Here is an 18,978-nt window from a genome sequence, read left to right as displayed (position 1 = left end):
TGTTAAAGACTTAAATACAAAGCATCAACTACTTCATCATTCGATGAACTCACGAGGGAATTACAAGAATACCATCTACAGAGAACACAAAGGTGAACAACACATGGCTTCCACCAGGGAAGATGCACTCTAAACAAAATGATAAAACTAGCATAAAAATCCTAGTTTTACATAAGACAAAATAAAATACAATGGTTTATAGAAATCTAAAGGCAAAATAATTGGGATCCAGAAATCAACAGGAAGATATTTAGGTCAAAGGAAAGAAGCTGGATTCTATTTTGCAAACATAAGTCACAAAATATATGCTAAACCCATAAACCAGGAAGGACTGATGTAAGAAGGCAGAAAGAGTGAGGAATTACTGATTTGGGTTTAATTTCAGAGAAGCTAAGTGAGTCATACCCTACAGAAAAGTAGGACCATGTGAAATAGTTTTAGAATCTTAAAACGGAAATATTAGCTAGTAACTCATTCCGTATTTTTCCTTTTTTCCTCCTGACATGAGGAAAGTATTTTGTATAGGAATCCTATCTAGGATTAACTGTATAGTAAGAAACTAGATAGTACTATGTATTACAACTGAAATACAGAATGAATCATTTAAAAGAGGAAAAAGGAAACACTAAGTATTTAATATTTCAGTATACATGAGGTATCTACTAAGGATATCATAAAATTATATTTTTAAACATTACTTTTAGGGGGCCAGTGAGATAGCTCAGTGGTCTAAAGCACCTGCATGGGCAAGCGCACAGGGACCACAATTTGATCCCTGGCACCACATGCTTTATTAGCTCCACCCCCAGGGTAGGCTGCGCTGGCCACAAAAAATAAATGAATAATTGCATTAAAAAAAAATTACTTTTATTTGAAAATTCAGGTCATACAACATTTATCCCCCCCAAACTCTCCTAAACACTAGTTTCCCCAATAAATTCAGAAAACACATAAAAATAAAATTTTATTCATTTGAATATCAAATAACAATGATACCAAAAAATTGAAGACTCATTCATTTTACTAATATAAATAAAATGTTTGAATTATTGCAATGTTTGGAGAGAAAGAAAAAGAAACACAAGAATAAATCATATTTTTGGGGTCTTAAAACCAAGAATCACAGTTATATTTTGTATTTCCTCTTATGAAAAAACTAATAAAGAGATTTATTGTTATAAGAAGTATGACTGCACAAAAATAATTACGTTTTGTTTTTTTGGTTGGCTCAGCCAACCCTGAGAGTGGGACTGGCATGGCATGTGGTGCTAGGGGTTGAACCTTGCCTAAGCCGGCACTTTAAGCCACTGAGCCTTCTCGCCAGCCCAGTGGCTACTTCTCGATATTCAGCTGGTGCTAAGATCTGTCATATCTACCATCCATTCACCAAGCTCTCTAAATCAATAAATGCTAATGAATAAAATTATCCTGAACTAAATGTTAAAATCTACCGGACTGGTGAAAGTTAGTAAATAAGGTAAAATTCTCTTTTGAACTATTTTTTTCCCAAAAAACATGGAAACAGCAATTAAATAAATACTGGGATATTTTATCTCAAACTGATTTATTCTCTTTCAAACTTTAATGATAAAATTTGAACAGAAAGTAATTTTGTCTCTGCTTAGCTTAGCATATTACCTATGATTTTCAGAAAAAAAGTTTTACGAACAGGGAATTTTCAGTTATTTCTATTTGTTTGTTATGCTTTGATATTTTGATTATCTGATTTTATGTATTTGCTTGATTACATTTATTACAGAATCCTACTTTCAATATTCTGTTGAGGAATGCTAGAAATTTAGAGCTACATTACAAACTGAGTCAATTTGTTTTAGGTATCATTCAAAATAGCAATAGTGTGACTGAAATAGTACCTAACTTATAACAACAAATACAGCTCGAATTTAATTTCATTAATAGAAGTATCTACTATCTTAATTCTTTTGGTCAGCATTTTACCATTTCAGGTCATTCCTAGTGATAAAATATAAAACTGGAAAGAATGAGGAAAAGAAAAACTACTGTTACAAAATGGTGGGGATATTTAACTCATTTTTACTTGTAACACCAAATTACATAGAATAGTTCATTATCTGTACTTACTGTTATCCCCACTGACTGGAAAGAAAATGAAAATAGCAATAAGCAGGAAAATGAGACACCAACTTAATCAAAACCAGAATGAAAACTTAAATTTCCCTACAAAGGGATGAAAAGCAATACCATATGCCTTTAAACACACACACACACACACACACACACACACACACACACTTGTATGTGACAGAGTGTGCTCACAGTGTGGACAGGAAAAAAAGCTATATCTATAATTATATTAATTGTATTTATATTTATTAATGTCTTTAAATTAAATAATCTGATAATGAAAAGAGGTTGCTGTCACAACCAGTAAAGGATTTGCACAAGTTAAAAATTAAAGACAGGAAAGTATTCTCCAGAAACAAAAGGTAAAAAGGACTTCCAAAATGTCAGAGAAGCACAAGCTAAATGATAGGATTACAGAAAGGAACAGGCATTCAAAAACAGGAAGCTGCCCCTCATGTGTAGCAATCTTTAAACTTTGGAATACCCCTAATTAGCACAGTCTAAAAACATTAATGCAAAATCTAACTGACCATATTCTCTACTACTGAGGTTTTCAAACCTCCTTTAAACAAAGCTGATAAAGGGCAGAGATTTTACTTTCAAATTTGAAATGTTTAATTTATTAGCCTTTTTATTTGAAAATTAAGTCTTAAACTGTCAGAGAGTGAGGAAAGTAGAAATGAAAGAAAGAACAAAAGAAATTGGAGAAGACTAAGCTGAAGCAGAAGGTAAGCAAGAGCATGAACAGAAAAGAAACAAGTCATATAAAAGTATGTTTTTAAGACAAAAAAAAGTGAAGAGTGGAACTATAAATACAGTGAGAGGGATGAATAAAGTAACTTCTTGGTTGCATCTTTGGGCAGTCTATTTTTATAAACCTATTATAATAGGCAAAAATTATGGAAAAAAGTAGCCTGATTCTACAACAATAATTTTTCCAGTACTGGAGATTTTATGCAGGGCCTTGCATTTGCTGGGCAAGTCCTCTACCACTGAGTTATATCCCAAGAACTTTATTTTGATACAGGGTCTTGCTATGTTACCCTGGTTGGTCTCAAATTTATTATATTTCTAATTCAAACCCTGAATAGCAAGAATCACTGGAGTGAACCATTAAGCCAACTCTATTGTAGTAATTTTGGTATTATTATGATGTCTGCAAACTATTTTTAAAATGCTAACTATGCAGTTGGCTATTAGTGCATAGCAATCATATAATTGTACTTTTAATTTTTTCAGAAGTCGTTTATAAAACGCTCACTTGCTTTCAGAATTGCAGAAATTGTTAGGTAATAGGGAGAAAAGCTAAGTCAGATATCGCCCTCTAGAAGTTTAAATCCTCTTTTAAGAGGTATCAGGCAAATACACAGGCAGGTAATTACAAGTGGAAATTTCTAGGAAAGGAACAGGCACAGGATCATACATATACTAGAAAGCAGGAGAAGGAAAGAAGTATCTCAAAGAGAAAACATGATATATTCTCAGAACTGCAAAGACTTCAATATCAGCACATGCAGTGTGGAATGAAAGAACAAGGCTGATGGCATGAGGAGGAGCCATGTTAGACAGGACATTATGATTTTATCCTATGGACAATGGGAGCCATTAAATGGGCTTGGTAACAATTGCTTTGTATATATTATACATCTAATATATGCTAAGCACTCTTTCAGATATGTTTTATTGTATTTTTCCTCACAACAACCCTGTGAGGTAGGTATAATGATTCCCAATTAACAGTTTAAAAAAAAAAAACCTGGAAAGTTGTTAAGCAATTTACACTTGATTAATAGCTACAAATGGCAGTCAAACTATACTACAGAAAATACATTAGAAAGATGATGTGTACATATATATAAACACACACACATTTACCCACAGGACATACAGCAATTTCAGTGCTTAAATGAATTTTTAAAAGATAATAAGGTTTGTGATATCAATAGCTCTTTAAAAAACATTTAGCAAACTTACACATTTAAAATTATCAACTAATTATATACCAAAACAAACAGAAAAAAGTCACAGAAATGGATATTATTGGATAATCAAATAAGAATCTCAAAAAGAGTGGTAACTTTTTATTTTATTTGATATGCCTAAGAGTCTTTGAGTCAAAAAAATTCACATTTATTTTAAAAAAATTAAGTCAAATTTACAGAGATTTATTCTATTAATATAAGTTGTATTTTTCATGATAAAAATAATGTATGGAATATTAAAGCTTTATTTAGAGAAAGGTCTACAGGATGTTCAGGGTCTCACTACTAGACTGGACTCATAGTGATCCACCTGTTTACAGCCTCCCAAGTGCTGGGATTACAGGAGTACGCCAACACGCATAGTCTCAATTGCTGTCTCAGTGCACCACAGGGGCGGGGCCAGCATGGCAGGCCCAGGGATTGAACCCCCAGCCCCTGTGCCTGCTGGCAGGTGCTTTAATCTGCTGAGCTGTCTGGCCAGCACTCAGTGAAGGAATTTAAATACTAGTCATTTTAGTATCAAAGTAATTGTCCACGTAACATTATACTATAACGTAATCTCCCTATAATAAACTAAGATACCTGTGTTTCATGTCATACTGCCATCACAATTTTTCAAGAATCTGATATACACTTTAAATAATTTATTTGGAATAGTTCCCTATTTTAAAAACTAAAACATTTTGTAAAAGTGAGGAAAGCATCTGACAAACCAATTAAAACTATCTTACTTAAAAATGATAAAATCTATACTATCAAGTTTAACAACTTACTCTTTTTTTTTTTTTTTTTTTTGAATGAGTGCCTCAACCTTTACCGGCATACATAAGTTACACTTTGTTTTCTTGCCCATTTCACTATTTACTATTTTATTTGGCCCTAATGCAGTACATCGTTCTAAAGATTCTTACTGAAACCTGGATGTTACCAGAACATTACTGATAGAACTCTAAGCACACACCAATAGGTATTTAAAAATTCATTATTATTTATGCATTTCAATTATTTTTTGTTTTGCAACTTTACAACTAAAATAGGGTAAGTAAAAACAAAATTATGTATTTAGTAGAGTCTACAGGATCTCACTACACAGATTAGACTTGTAGTTATCTTCCTATCTTCAGCCTCCCAAGCGCTGGGATTTCAGGCATGTGCTATCACGCCCAGTCTCAACAGCTGTCTCAGACTGCCCTGGGGGTGGGGCAGGCATGGCATACCAGGGATTGAACCCCCAACTCTTGGGTCTGCTTAAGTAGGCCCTTTAATCCACTGAGCTATCTGGCCGGCCCTAGTAAAAGGTTTATTGAGATTCAGTTATTCTTAATCTAGTATTTACTTCTGAATTCCGTAATGATTAAATGACTATTAATGAAATCCTACCCTTCAGAAAAAAAGAGAAGTCCTGCTTTGGAAAACAATTGAGTACAGCCATTAGATCTCTATTCTAAGGAATGAAGATAGTCTCTTAAACAAATTAAACAAATATTTGGATGTGTAATTTATCAGAAAGACCAAGTTTGGTATTACATAAGAAATACGTTTTCATTTACTTTACATAAAACCGAAGTATATTCAAATGTTTCCACTTACTTTTTTCCAAATCCAATACACTAGAAGTTTATAATAATAGGTTTATATGGTTAAAAACAATGCAATAATTTTCAAATTTACATTATATACAGAAGGTATAAAATATAAAGATCCAGTAAAATATAAAAATATATACCCAGGCACATACAACAGGTAGTGTGTCTTTTCATTAAAATTTAAAATAGTATATAAAACTTACAGTCTATTCCCCAAATGATTATTATTTCTGGTAAAAAAAAATGGGGTTAAGGAATACTTACAAGTAATATTATGTATGGAAGATGCAAAAGAATCAATACCAATTCAAATATTTTATATAGTATAAAAATATTCACTTGCTAGAGATGCATAAGAACATTATGTCTACTCTACATTTTTTTTTTTTTTTGATACAGGATCTCATTATGCAGCTTGGACTCATTGTGATCCTCCTGTCTCAGCCTCCCCATGGTTTATACCACTGATCTATCTGCCTAGCCCTACTCTAAATTTTAAAAATAATGTTTACATCTTTGATTCTTTGGCTTTTAATTGAAGTATTATGTAAGGAGGAACCTCATTTAAAAGGTGAATATTTTTTCATAATATTTAAGTAAATTTCCACTGTGAATGTAAATAAAGTTTTGTAACTGAAAACTGTGGATGCTTCCTTGAAAAATACTATAAATTACACTGTGTTAATGTGTAAAAATTCCATTTCAAACAGTATTGTGTCTTCATCACAAGGATAGCTGAAATTCTTTGTTGGAAATTCGACCTCCATTTTGGACTCAAAAACACTGTCACTCGACATTTATTTAACACAAATAACATCTAACTAGAACTCAGTCAACCACATGAACATACCATGATTTGTAAAGAAAAGTAAAATTCTATGTATATGGAATCCTACCTGAGCTAAAAAGAAAACATTTAAAGAGAATGTATAAAGCAAGTTCTTCTACCCTCTGGACTGTACAAGTAGTCAATGTTCTGGAGTGACCTTTATCAGCTTTCACTTTGAATCCACAGACACGGAGGTGTGCACAAATATTTAATTCACAATATATGTGTTAAAATTACCTAAAGCAAATGACATATTTCCAGGGACTGAGACCTTGGGAAGACAAAGAGACCCTAATTATTTTAAACTGAAATTTCTGTAGACTGATCTTCCCCCAAAAAAATACATATTAACTAAAAAAAAATCTAAAAACTGACCATCTTCTAAAAGACATGATGAAAACAGTCTTGTAAAACTGCTTTTATTAAAAAATACATAAAGTTGGAGAGACTATATTAAAAGAAAGTTCAAATATTTACTATTTTTTCCTGTTATGCTTTATGTAAAAATGCTATTAAAAATTGAAAATCAGTCTTTAATAACCAAACAATATAAACTAGATATATCCTAAACTGCTCTGTTACAAAACTTTCATTAAGAATTAAAACTAATGTATTAAACATTGCAAAGAAAGCTAAGATGTTCCTGTTGGATTAGAGATTGGTTTGTTATTTTAAGAAAATATTTTAAAACCATTTTATTATTTTACTTTTCATTAACAGTGAAGAATTTAAAAAGTATTTTAGATTTCCTCTTCTTTTGGAATAAAAAAAAAAGAAATCCAAGGAGTGGTGCTTTTATCTGTTATTCAGTTTGGTACCCCTCACAATTTAGAAGCCCTTTAAATGAAATTTAGAAACAGTAGCACTAAGTTCAAGTACACTTGTAAGTGATGCCTCCCAGTTATTTATTTTCTCCTAGTGAGTTTTCCAGTCTAGGGCAGGTACACAAGAAACTTACAGTCTATGTAGTACTCCTAGTCAGTGTCACTCTGCAGATGCCACAGTGGAGAAATACCTTCTGTACAGGACCATGTACAATTTCTTCTGCAGCTGTCAGCACCTAGGGGAAAGTGCGCTGTTAAACAGTTGCTGCGTTCCACCTCAGAAGTGGCTGCAATTCGGTGGTGGGTGAAGTGATTCCTGTACATATATACAGGGATGAAAAGTACTATAGAAAATGAAAATATTTAAGAACAAAAGTGGCTGAAAACTGTGCCACAGTAACACAAAATACATTAGTTACAAAATACCTACACATATGGGTTATCACTCATTTAAAAGCTGAATGTTAAGAATGACTGCAAGAAAGGTAAAAATACAGTTGTTCAATTAACGACATAATTATTAACCAAATGTCGAACAGATATTTTAAAAATAAAACCCAAACAGTTCATAGTGATTTATAACATTATCTAAATCAGGCAAATACACACGGTAAGATTCTTTACTCTGTACTTCTATTATAATGCTTTTATTCCAGATGCCAAAACCAGGCAGAGGGGTTCCCCACAACAGGTGAAATTTCAAAACTGAAGAATGAGCAACATAAAGTATCAAAAAATAAATATAATAAAAACCACTGTAAGATTCTGAATCATTTTATACTTTGAAAAAACAATTTTCCAAAATCAATAGTCCTCACAACTAGTGAGAGGTGAATTATTTACCATATATTGGAGCTTCAAAAAATGATCCCTAGGAAAGGACAATTCTTCTTCAACAAAGTCAAATTAAATTAAAACCTAGATACAGACTTTACTAGTAATCCATAGGTACAAGGCATTAAAATCAAATACTTTTGTACATTGATACAATTATAACCACACTGTGCTTTTACTACAACAGTACAGCAGCACCTGCTTGCTCATTTTACATGATTCTTGAAGGAATCTGATCCAATTAGTAAGTCACTCTCGAGTACTATCACATACTAGGGTGGAAGGCACTCCCTAATGTTCTACCGCTAGGCCCAGCTACTAGGCTTCCATTACTCTGAAGGGGGAACGGCAGAACTTACTACAAAATGTTCATATTTAAGCTACCTTCTCAAACACTGAAGTTACTTTGTGACAAAGTCTAACAAATTTGACATTAAAATGTGCACCTTAATTCTATCTTTCTGAATCGCCTTTGCTCCTTTAGAATATAATTTATTTACTTTGGCATATACTCAGGACAATTAGAAACACCTGACATTTTCATCTTTTTCTTAAATTCTTGCTAAAATAAAGCATAATATAAATAAATTTTTCCTTTTAAGTGACAAGAAGTGGTAGAGGAAGAATGAATAGTTTTCCATACTCATTATAAAAAAGACGTGGACAAGGGATGTTGACTTTAGAATCTACATGCAGGATTTATAGAATTCCAAAATTCTTCAAAACTGCCTAATAAAATGAAGATGTAATACATAGGTCCATACATACATTTCTGTAGAGGAAGTAAGTCATATGCTTTTGTAAGGTTCTGACCTATAAAATTTAAGAAGCGATGATGATCAAGAAACTCAACTGAATAAACAAAAATATTTTAAAGTTAAATGTGTTAAATCTAAGTAGCTATTTTTTTTCATGTGAAATGAAAAAAAGACACTGCAAAGTTCCAATAGCTAAATGAAAAGATTCACAGATGACACAGTTTAAATTCTGCTCTACTGACCAAAGATCACAGTGACTGTTCAAAAGAGTTACCTGCAATGAACAACTCAATTTCTTTTAAAAGTCCATGTTTGTTTACTATTATTTATTATTTTTATTTCGTCATGTTTTCTAAAAGGTAATAAATAGTATCACAAGCCATATTCTTCTGCATTATTTTAGATAGAAAACTGCTATCTACAAGTTTTTAGAATTCTGCTATGTACTTCACAAGTCCTTGTTTCCCTAATAGCCTCCTGGCCCCCTTTCTTACTCTTTACTACTTACAGCAGTCAGACGTGGAAAACATTTGGCTATAATTACTCATATAAAGTAATTTTTTTCCTTTCACTCTGACAATAATATACAAAGAAAATTAAATCTAAAAAAATGTAGTAAAAGATCACATATTTTGTAAAAATAATACAATTAGTATGGTTCTTTTTATAAATTACATTTACTAACTCTTTTGATTTCTGAAGGCAAAATATAGCAATAAAATGTATACATATACATTCTTCCAAAAAGATCTTGAGTTACAATAGAATAACCTCACTTTTAAGATAAATTGGCAATAGTCCCGACAGTATTACAAAGTATATACAAAGCACATATTATGCACTTAAAGGTTGTGATAAGGTTTATGAATACTCATCAAAAAATAACAAATGAGCTCCTTCCATGTATTAAGGATACTCAGTGAGGAAAGGGTTTTGCTAATACATGTGATGTAACAGCATACGACATACGTAAATAGTTGCTTCCCAACCATTTCAAATGTAAAGATGCTATTCTAGAATCCTTTCCAGTAGGAGTTACATTTATGTACGCATGCACTAACAATGAGTATACAGCAGCAGAAAAAAGGAAACAGGCTATAAGTAAAGGCCTAGGAGGAAGAGGGCAACACGGCTCAGCAGTGAGAGCAAGGAAAGGGTGTGTGCGAGAAAGAGCACACACCTGGGACAAGCACAACAGGCACAGGCCCATGCACGCTAAGGGATTTGGGGTGTTTTCTCCAAACAGTACTATCCAGAGAAGCATTTTATAAAAATCACTCTAAAAGGAGCATGAATTTGAACTAAAGATAGAATCTAACTGAGGTGATTATAAAAACTTATAACTGAGAATAATGAAAATGTCTTAAAAAGGTTAACATGTAAAACCTTGGATAAGCATGAATTATGGAAAAGTCGTAGCTATTTTCTAAAGTTTGATTTTCAAAACTAGCATTAATTCTTTCTTTCAGCAGAAAAACTGACTGTCTAGGTCAAGTACCATTTTGGGTATAGGAAAAATACTACTCAATTAAGTTAATGACCTAACATCCTGGAAGTAATTTTCTAACAAATAGCTATCAAAATATGTATTATATGAACATGAAGCAAGATATGGGAACAGAATGACAAATAATTTAACAGGGTCCCTAAGAAAACCAATGAAAAAGCACTACTTGAATAACGAATGTAATGAAACGTGATGATGTAATGCAATGTGATGATCATGACGAGTACGTCACCACAGATGCATTAAGACTGGCGCAAAGCCCTGAGGCAGGTCACGTTTAAAAACCGTGGTCAAGGGGCCAGAGACACAGCTCAGTGGCATTAAGTTAAGAAAGCAAAAGCTAAGAAAGCAAGCAGATGATGGACGGCTGACTCCCCTAGGATGAGGGCGGCAGGATGATATGCATGGGACAAAGAGGAAGTAAGTGAGGGGATCCATCATCCATCCATCAGCTGTTCGCTTTCTGAACTCATTGCCAAGCACCTGCCTGGCAATGGCAAGATCCTGAATTTCATCTGTGGTACCCAAAACAAACAAACAAACAGAAGAGAACCACAAACCGAGATCAGTAAGTAGGGCTCTCTGGTAAAATGACTTTTTTTCCACCATATGCAGAAAGCGCCAATATTTTCTTTTTCTTTAAGTAATTTTGTTGAGAAACAAATAGCAATGAGACAGCTTCAAAACCGATTAGCAGGTCAGTTTCAATAATTAATACATTGCATATTGTTGTCTTCGTAGTGGTTATTCATAGTACAAGATGCAGACATGATATCCTGTCCACAAATACTATTAGAAAAACTCTTTCTATTCATTGAATTAAGAGAATATAACTGTACATCTATCCTATTTTGAATATACAGACACAAAATGGTCCTTCATTTGTATAACCTTTTGTTTAATTTGGGACTAGTACAAGCTACTTAACCTTTTGAAAGTATCACACAAGTTGTCATGATGAAATAGACTTCACAAGGGCCAGCAAGAATGGGAGTACTGTCAGACTAGTAAAACAACGGAATGTCAGGTGGGATTTTCCATTGTTCAGGGTTTAACAATTAAAATCCAAGTGTAAGATAAAAAGGGAAACCACAAGATATCTCACATTCTGAATACATAAACAAGTGAGAACCAGCCGTGAGTGGATAATTTAACTCCTTCCCCTCACTTACTTCCTCTTTGTCCCATGCCTATCATCCTGCCGCCCTCATCCTAGGGGAGTCAGCCGCCCATCATCTGCTTGCTTTCTTAACTTAATCTAGATGAAGAGCGACATTATTATGTGTCCACATCAAATAAGAACAGGTATAAACCACTAAGCAAGAAGGGAAAAATATCTGGATTTTTCTTTTGTGTTAGATTTAATTGTCATTCCTCGCTAACCACCTTTCACAGTGCCTGTTTTAGAGGAGACAGAGAAGGCCTGGAGATGAAAGACTAGAGGACTGGAGTAACTATCTGCAAAAACATAAATTGCCTGACTGTGAAAGTAACTGGATGGGAGACTCCAGTCAACAGGGACTCCAGCAGTGGAGAGCCGTGGATATACTGGAGGAAGAAAAAAAAGGAAGAGGAGGAGGAGGAAAGAAAAATAAAAAAACAACAGAAAATAATCCAGAGCTAATGCAGATAGATAGATAGATAGATAGATAGATAGATAGATAGATAAATAGATAGACAGATAGATATAATTATCCCCAAAAAATGTTTTATACATATTCCAAATCAGAAATCCAGTATTTTATCTGTTACCACAGAAGGAAAATGAATTAGTGTGAAGCCAAGTAGCATAGAAAAAAAAGATGAAAATATTTCATTTATGAGTGCATTTTCATTATCCTTGCCACTGTTTGGAATTGTTGATTTTTTTTACATTTTAACAAAAATAGGTAGCATATTGTTGTTACTTTTGATGGATTAAATTATTTTCCTCCAAAATTCAAATACTGAACTCCTAATTCCTAGTACTCTAGAATGTGACCTATGGCCTTTCTTTTCATTCCATTAACTGTGTTTTCAACAGACACAGCAGAAGATTTTAATTTGATTCATACATGGACATCCTGTGGCAGTGTATCAATGTCAGTATCAAGAGCACCTTCATTTTCTTCTTGATTATCTTTCTAGGAGCCATGGAGTCTTACCTTGAGTTAATTGTTGTGGAAAAGCTTATGGTCTGTGTCTAGATTTATTTTTTGCATGTGGATATTCACTTGTTTGGCAAGGATATAGACCAAGAGGAGGAACTCTTGCTCAGTTCTGGTAAAAATGAAATAACAGCTTCTTAAAATAAATCCTCTTATCAGGATACTGCAAGCAATCATCTTCCATGATAGTCACAAAACTACAATGAAGACATACAGTGGAGAAAATTTATTCCACATGAGAAACTTCACAGAATGTTTTTACTAGCTTTATTTATAACTGCTAAAAATTAGAAGCAAAGACGTCATTCAACAGTGGAAGACTAAACAAAGTATAGTAAATCTCTACATTGTATAGACAGAGATGAAGCTTAATTGTATATTACTAAATGAAAAATATCAATCTGAAAAGGCAGTGTACTGAATGATTCATCATGCACAATGTTTTGAAAAAGGCAAACTATACAGTCAGCAAATCAGTGGTTATCAGGTATACACTAATAGGAGAAAGAAAACAGGAAAAGTACAAGATTTTTAGCGTAGTGGAACCTTTCTTTGTGACACTATAAATAGGGATATATTTCATTATATATATTTTTACAAAGCACAACAGAAAGAGTGAATCCTAATATAAATTAGGAATTTAGGTTAACAATAATGTCTCAATATTGTCTTATTATAACTGAAAATACAGTAATACAAGATGTGCTAGAGGAGCAAAGAAAAAATGTGCATATGGTAATTCCTTCGATTTTGCCATTTTTTTCTGTATTCTAAAATTGCTGTTAAAAATGTTCACTTTTATATAAAGTTGTTATTCCTCTAATAATGACAAGCAAAAGATTTAGTGTAACTACACAGATAACTAATATAAAAAATGTAAATGATGACAATATTATTTTTCCAGCAATAATCAGAAGAGGGTACTATGAAAATAACACATCTGATTTAAAACAGTGAATGGAATACAATGCAAGTAGAGACATAATGGTGCTATGATTGTTCATACAATATGCTAATAAGTTTATCAAAGTATAAATGTTTGATTCTCACTTTTCTACTGACATTATTTTATAAACTTACCACATAAATTCTCAATATGAAATGTATTTTTAAGACCATTTGCATGTGAGATGCATTACAGTGCAAAATCACCATAAGTATTTTATATATACAAATACAAACTTGGAGATACACTGTAAGTAAATCTCATTTCTGCCTTCTTTTGTATTTATTAAGCAATAAGTCTAAGCACAGCTATCCAAACCTGCTTTAGTCTCTGGACACAACATTCCTAGTTTCTAAGAGTATAATCCATATTAAACTGAATGTTTATAAAAACAAGCCAGCCACATTCCTAATAAAACTATATCTTTGAATGGAACAATTTCTGTATAGGAAAAAGTAATACATGTTTTATTTAACAAAATTCTGTTTTCATTTCAAAAATACAGATAATGTCATGGAGATAATATTAAAAGTTTGAGGTTGCATGTTTTAAAATATTCACACTATGTTTTCTTTTATCTAAAATTCTAAGATGTACTAGCTTGTCTGATAATACTGTAGGAGAGAACTAGATATTATTTTAGCAAGGTTAATTAAAAATAATTTTGAGCAAAAAGAATTCAAAGATTATTTTTCCTCCCTAAATATTAAGCATCTAATTTTAAATTGATACAAGACATATAGAAATGAGAGAATTTTAAATTAATTATAAGATGAATTTTCACCAAAAGATACAAATAGTTTTTATTCTTTAAAATAGTGATTATTTCTCTAAAATGTATAAATTATATTACTATGCAACCATTATCATATTTATTATTTTTCTCTGCTATTCCTCAGCCACATTTATAATAATTTATTTTTTCTGAATAGGAAATAGCTACTCATTTTAGGAAAATATGATATGTATTGGTAGCTATATTGAAGAGTATAATTAGATAAAGTTTAATTTGGTATCCAACAAATAGAAACTTTTTTCACTTCACTATTTACTGAATACTGGTTACTCTCATAGAATTTTATTAAATTATCATTCATTAAATAAGAGAAAATTATACATTATAATATTTCTGTAAAAGGTACACAGTTTTCCATTTGAAACTTTCTTATTATCAATTTCTGTTGACATTTCAAAATTCAAATATCAATGAATGATATTCACAACACATCAGGGCTAGAGATAAAGCCCAGGAGAACAGCACCTGCCTGGCAAGCACAAGCTCCTGAGAGTTTGTCTCCAGGTACAAAAAAAAAAAAAAAAAGAGACAAATCAAACAATAAATGTATATACTTTATAACATGACCAAACATAAACATGTGTTTTAGAATGACTCCAAGGTCATCTACTTACAGATCTCAGAAAAGCATGTGAATCTCAGACATCCTTAAAATGTCTATAAAGTGAATCTTTATATTTAATAATACCTTCCTTAAACGTAGTATATTAAATGCAAAAGAATGAGTATTTCAGTCCATTCTATATCAAAGGGATATAAATGTAACACTAAAATAATTCTGACACTGAACTTTCACTGAATAAAGAAATAGGCACTTGCTTTCTGCCTCTACCACATAAAGACACAGAGCACAGGTGCTAAACAAAAACAGTATTCCATACATTCCTAAGGCTTTTGAAAGACAAAGTACCACAATAGTTCTTATTATGCCTCGAAAAATATAAGACTTAAAATTGCTGTATTCTGATATAATAGTTAATATTTAATTACTAGTTGACTACAAAATATAAACTTTGCACAGCACTTCCACATAATATAGTAACTATAAATACAAACCTTGCAGACATTATAAGTAAATCTCATTTCTGCCTTCTTTTGTAGGACATTTAAAAATATACATAGAATTTTAAAAACCAAGCTACATGTATAGCAGACACATAATTTACATATATTAAGGGATATATGAACACACACACACACACATACACACACACACTCTTTGGGCAAAATTTTGTAAACTTTTGATTTATCATTCATCATGTTATTGTGTGAACTAACTCTGGTAAAGCGTGCAAAACATGAGGCTGTAAAGCTTCTATATAATTGTTGGCTTCTACTTGTATTATTAGTATTATTTCTACTGGTTAGTACTAATATTAATTTTAATATGCAAATATGTCTAATGCCTCGAAGAGTATTTTTCTAAATGCTGTATTAATTGAATAAGCTAGAATTGAAGACAACTAACACTGAAACCAATAAACAAAAAAACCTGTATGGTTATTAGGGATATATTTGGAATTGTTAGAGAAACAGAGAACTGAGATCAGGACAGTATCTTTTGTCACCAAATACTTTAACTCTTGATTTTAAAATCTATTTGCATGTCATATAAGATTAGTGTGAGGAAGTAACAGAAATGTATCCTATCCTGAACCTTTTCATTCTATAATGATAGCAGCTGATATAGAATAATTTTCTGCTTCACTTTGCTGATGATGTACAGCCTAGCTTCAAAGATAGTAACTTCAGCAGGAAGACCTTAGATTTCTGTCTACATGAAAGAGGCATAAAAATTACCCAAAATAGAAATATTATAAAAGAAAAAAATCAGGGTTAAACAGAATTTATTTTTAACTAGTGATATGCTAATTACAACTAAGTTGGTGTTAAATTTCAAGTGCTTAGCTAGATTATTTCTTGAATAAATAAGGTAATTTTCTTTATTTAAAACATCGAAATCATACAAGCCAGTGTATGTCTACTATTGCAAAGCCATTAATGAAAAAAAATTACGGTAATAGTTCTCTGCTTTTATGTAACCCTTAATGTTTTAGAGCACTGTGTCCTAGTTCAGTCAATAAATGTCAACTCTTTTCAAAAAATATTTCGGAGGATGGTAAGTGAAAATTTATACTCAAATACTATGCTACCAGAGTAATTCTTTTTCACTCATTAAATTATAATTTCTGTGTGTGTGCGCATGCTTGTATCTGTGTATGTGTGTAGCATAATTATGTTTCTAGGCTTTCATCTAATTTACTTATACAAAAACCCAGCGACTTGTCTTACTGAAAGAGATTTTTATACCATGATATTAGTTTAGAAGAAATACAATAGATTTCTCATCCTTATCAATAAGGAACATGTATAGAATCTTGAATTACCAAATCAAGTTCTTGAAATCTAATCTTTCTACCACTCAATAGCCATGTGATATTGAGCAAATCTATTTTTTCATTTGTAAAATGAGGATCATAGTAGTAACTTTTTAATGGGTATGTTTTGGAAGACTAAACAACAGTGTCTCTTTAAAGCACTTTGGACAAGCCTAGGACATAGTAAAGCAGTTCATAGTAGTTTCCCTAATTGTTAAGTGTGACAAATGAGCACACACATTAAACTTCACTCCCTTCTGTAATACTGCTACAATTGTATAAATAAAACCAGAAGGACAAGTAGATGAGACAACAACAAACAAGACATGCAACATGGCTCCCAAAAACCAACCCAGGCAAAAGACTAGTGACTGATTTATCACAACAAAAGAAGCTGAAGGCAAGTGACAGCAAAAAATGGTAATACGGGCATCAAATTAATTTGCCTAGTAAGCCCACAAAGGCACTATGAAAATATTTTGACACACTGGTTGTCCACCCACTCCTTTACTCTTAGAAGTTCAGGACTGGATATCTTCAATTAGAAATGTTCTGACTTAAAACCACCAGCCATAACATAGACAGCTGGTATAAGCCAAGGACAAACTGGTCCTCAATTGGTTCCTAAATGTTGGTAGACAGATGGATATTACTCAGAAAAAGTATATTGAATACTTCTGCAAAACTTTAGTGCCCCAGATAACTACCCCAGTATGTGACCTGCTAACAGAAACTGTGGTTCTCTGTTTGATATTCTAACAAATCCAGTAAATCTGGTCATCAGACATCCAGCTTTTTGCCAAATATGTAGGACCACATTAAGTGGACACTTTGACAAAAGTTTCCAATGAAAATAAATTAATATAAAGAAGACAATCCCAAGAAATGTGATAGAAAGAAAAGAAGAAATCTTAAGACAAAACTGTTAACATTCTCATACAATGACAATCACAGGCACAAAATACAATGTCAAAACAAATACAATGTTTAATAAAAATCATCAAAGAAACAGTTAAGATCTTTTAGAAAATAAAAATAGCTGAATAAAGCATTCAATGAGGGAGAGGTTTCATTAAGATACATTTTCCTAATAAGTAGAATAAAAAGACAAAGTATAAGAAGAAGGAAACATAGAGGACAAATCTAGATTAATAAACCCTCCAAGACCAGCAAGAGAAAAACAGAAAAATGAGAGAAGACAAAGGAGCAAAGTGTTCTCAGTTCTCAAGAAAAACACTGCCCAGTAGATTACATACATAAGCTAATTTTTGATCAGATGAGATAAAGATCCTATGACATTTCTATCAGGAAGTATCAAAATAAGACTTTTATAAAACAAACGAAGAAGAAAAACATGAAGCATTACCAGAAAGCAACAAAAACATGTACCTGTGTAAAATACAGGACAAAGAAAAAATTTGAAAACCATAGAAGTAGCCTGGAGAATAGCCAGATGTCTTCTAAAGCTGTTTAATGGGAACACATAGAAAGCAACTATTATAAACTGCAGTACAGAGCATTAGGGAAAGAATTTTTTTACAAAGGCACACCTGATACAGGGTTTACGCCACGTCTACAATGCACATCAGAGACTGGTTGAAATGTCTAGGGATCAAAAACAAAGTAAAGATCTAATGAGATGTACCAAAAATATGTATATAAAATGAAGCAACTATTAATTCCAGAAAATTTGATGAGAAAAAGAAATACAATACACTATTTGGTTCAAAAAGGAATACTATTTATATAATGGAAAGCTAACACATATGTATGAAGAAAGAGGTGACAAAAATCTAATAGTAAATTCCAAGGTAAAAACAGGAAGTAAAATGAGAAGACAAAAAATCAGTAAGTGAACTTAACATATTAATTGAAAATATGGAATTGCCGTAAGAAAATGTTACACTATAAGTACAAAATGACTGTGTCTTTGGAAGATGGTACAGGATGGCAAGCAGTGAAATAAACAACTGCTTTATTTCTTCGTAAGGCTTTCAGTATAATTTTTTCATGTTGTGTATATACAAGTTTTCAAATCAAGAAAGCTAACTGGATAAACTTCCCATTTGTAATATGAAATAATGTGGTTAGTATCAATTTCTAAATATTAATGTAGTAATATATTAATTTTCTTATTCATTGGTGATGCTTGCCTGTAAAATCAGATTTTATTTTATTTTTATTTATTTATTTTTTTGCTCCGAATGCCTTCAGGGCAGGTTTGGCTGGCTTGAGTTGTGGGGATTGAACCACAGCAACCTGAGCCTGACTGCTTTGTTGAAGCA

At 32.1% G+C, this 18,978-nt stretch overlaps 1 protein-coding gene across 2 annotated transcripts in view; it reads right to left on the bottom strand.

Annotated features, from left to right (window-relative positions):
• The window catches only part of Nova1 (NOVA alternative splicing regulator 1), a 144,133-nt gene that overhangs the window by 89,115 nt on the left and 36,040 nt on the right, over positions 1 to 18,978 (bottom strand). Inside the window, exon 2 of one of the 2 annotated variants that reach the window (XM_004645066.3) lies at positions 7,462 to 7,563. The exons of the other annotated variant lie outside the window; for it this stretch is intronic. The gene's annotated coding sequence lies outside the window, so the exon portion shown is untranslated. The remainder of the gene's footprint in view (positions 1 to 7,461; positions 7,564 to 18,978) is intronic. 2 annotated transcript variants of the gene reach the window in all.

Source organism: Octodon degus, unplaced genomic scaffold (genome assembly GCF_000260255.1).
Source record: "Octodon degus isolate 3935 unplaced genomic scaffold, OctDeg1.0 scaffold00217, whole genome shotgun sequence".
Classification (NCBI taxonomy): domain Eukaryota; kingdom Metazoa; phylum Chordata; class Mammalia; order Rodentia; family Octodontidae; genus Octodon; species Octodon degus.
This window is presented reverse-complemented; position numbering and strand designations above follow the sequence as displayed.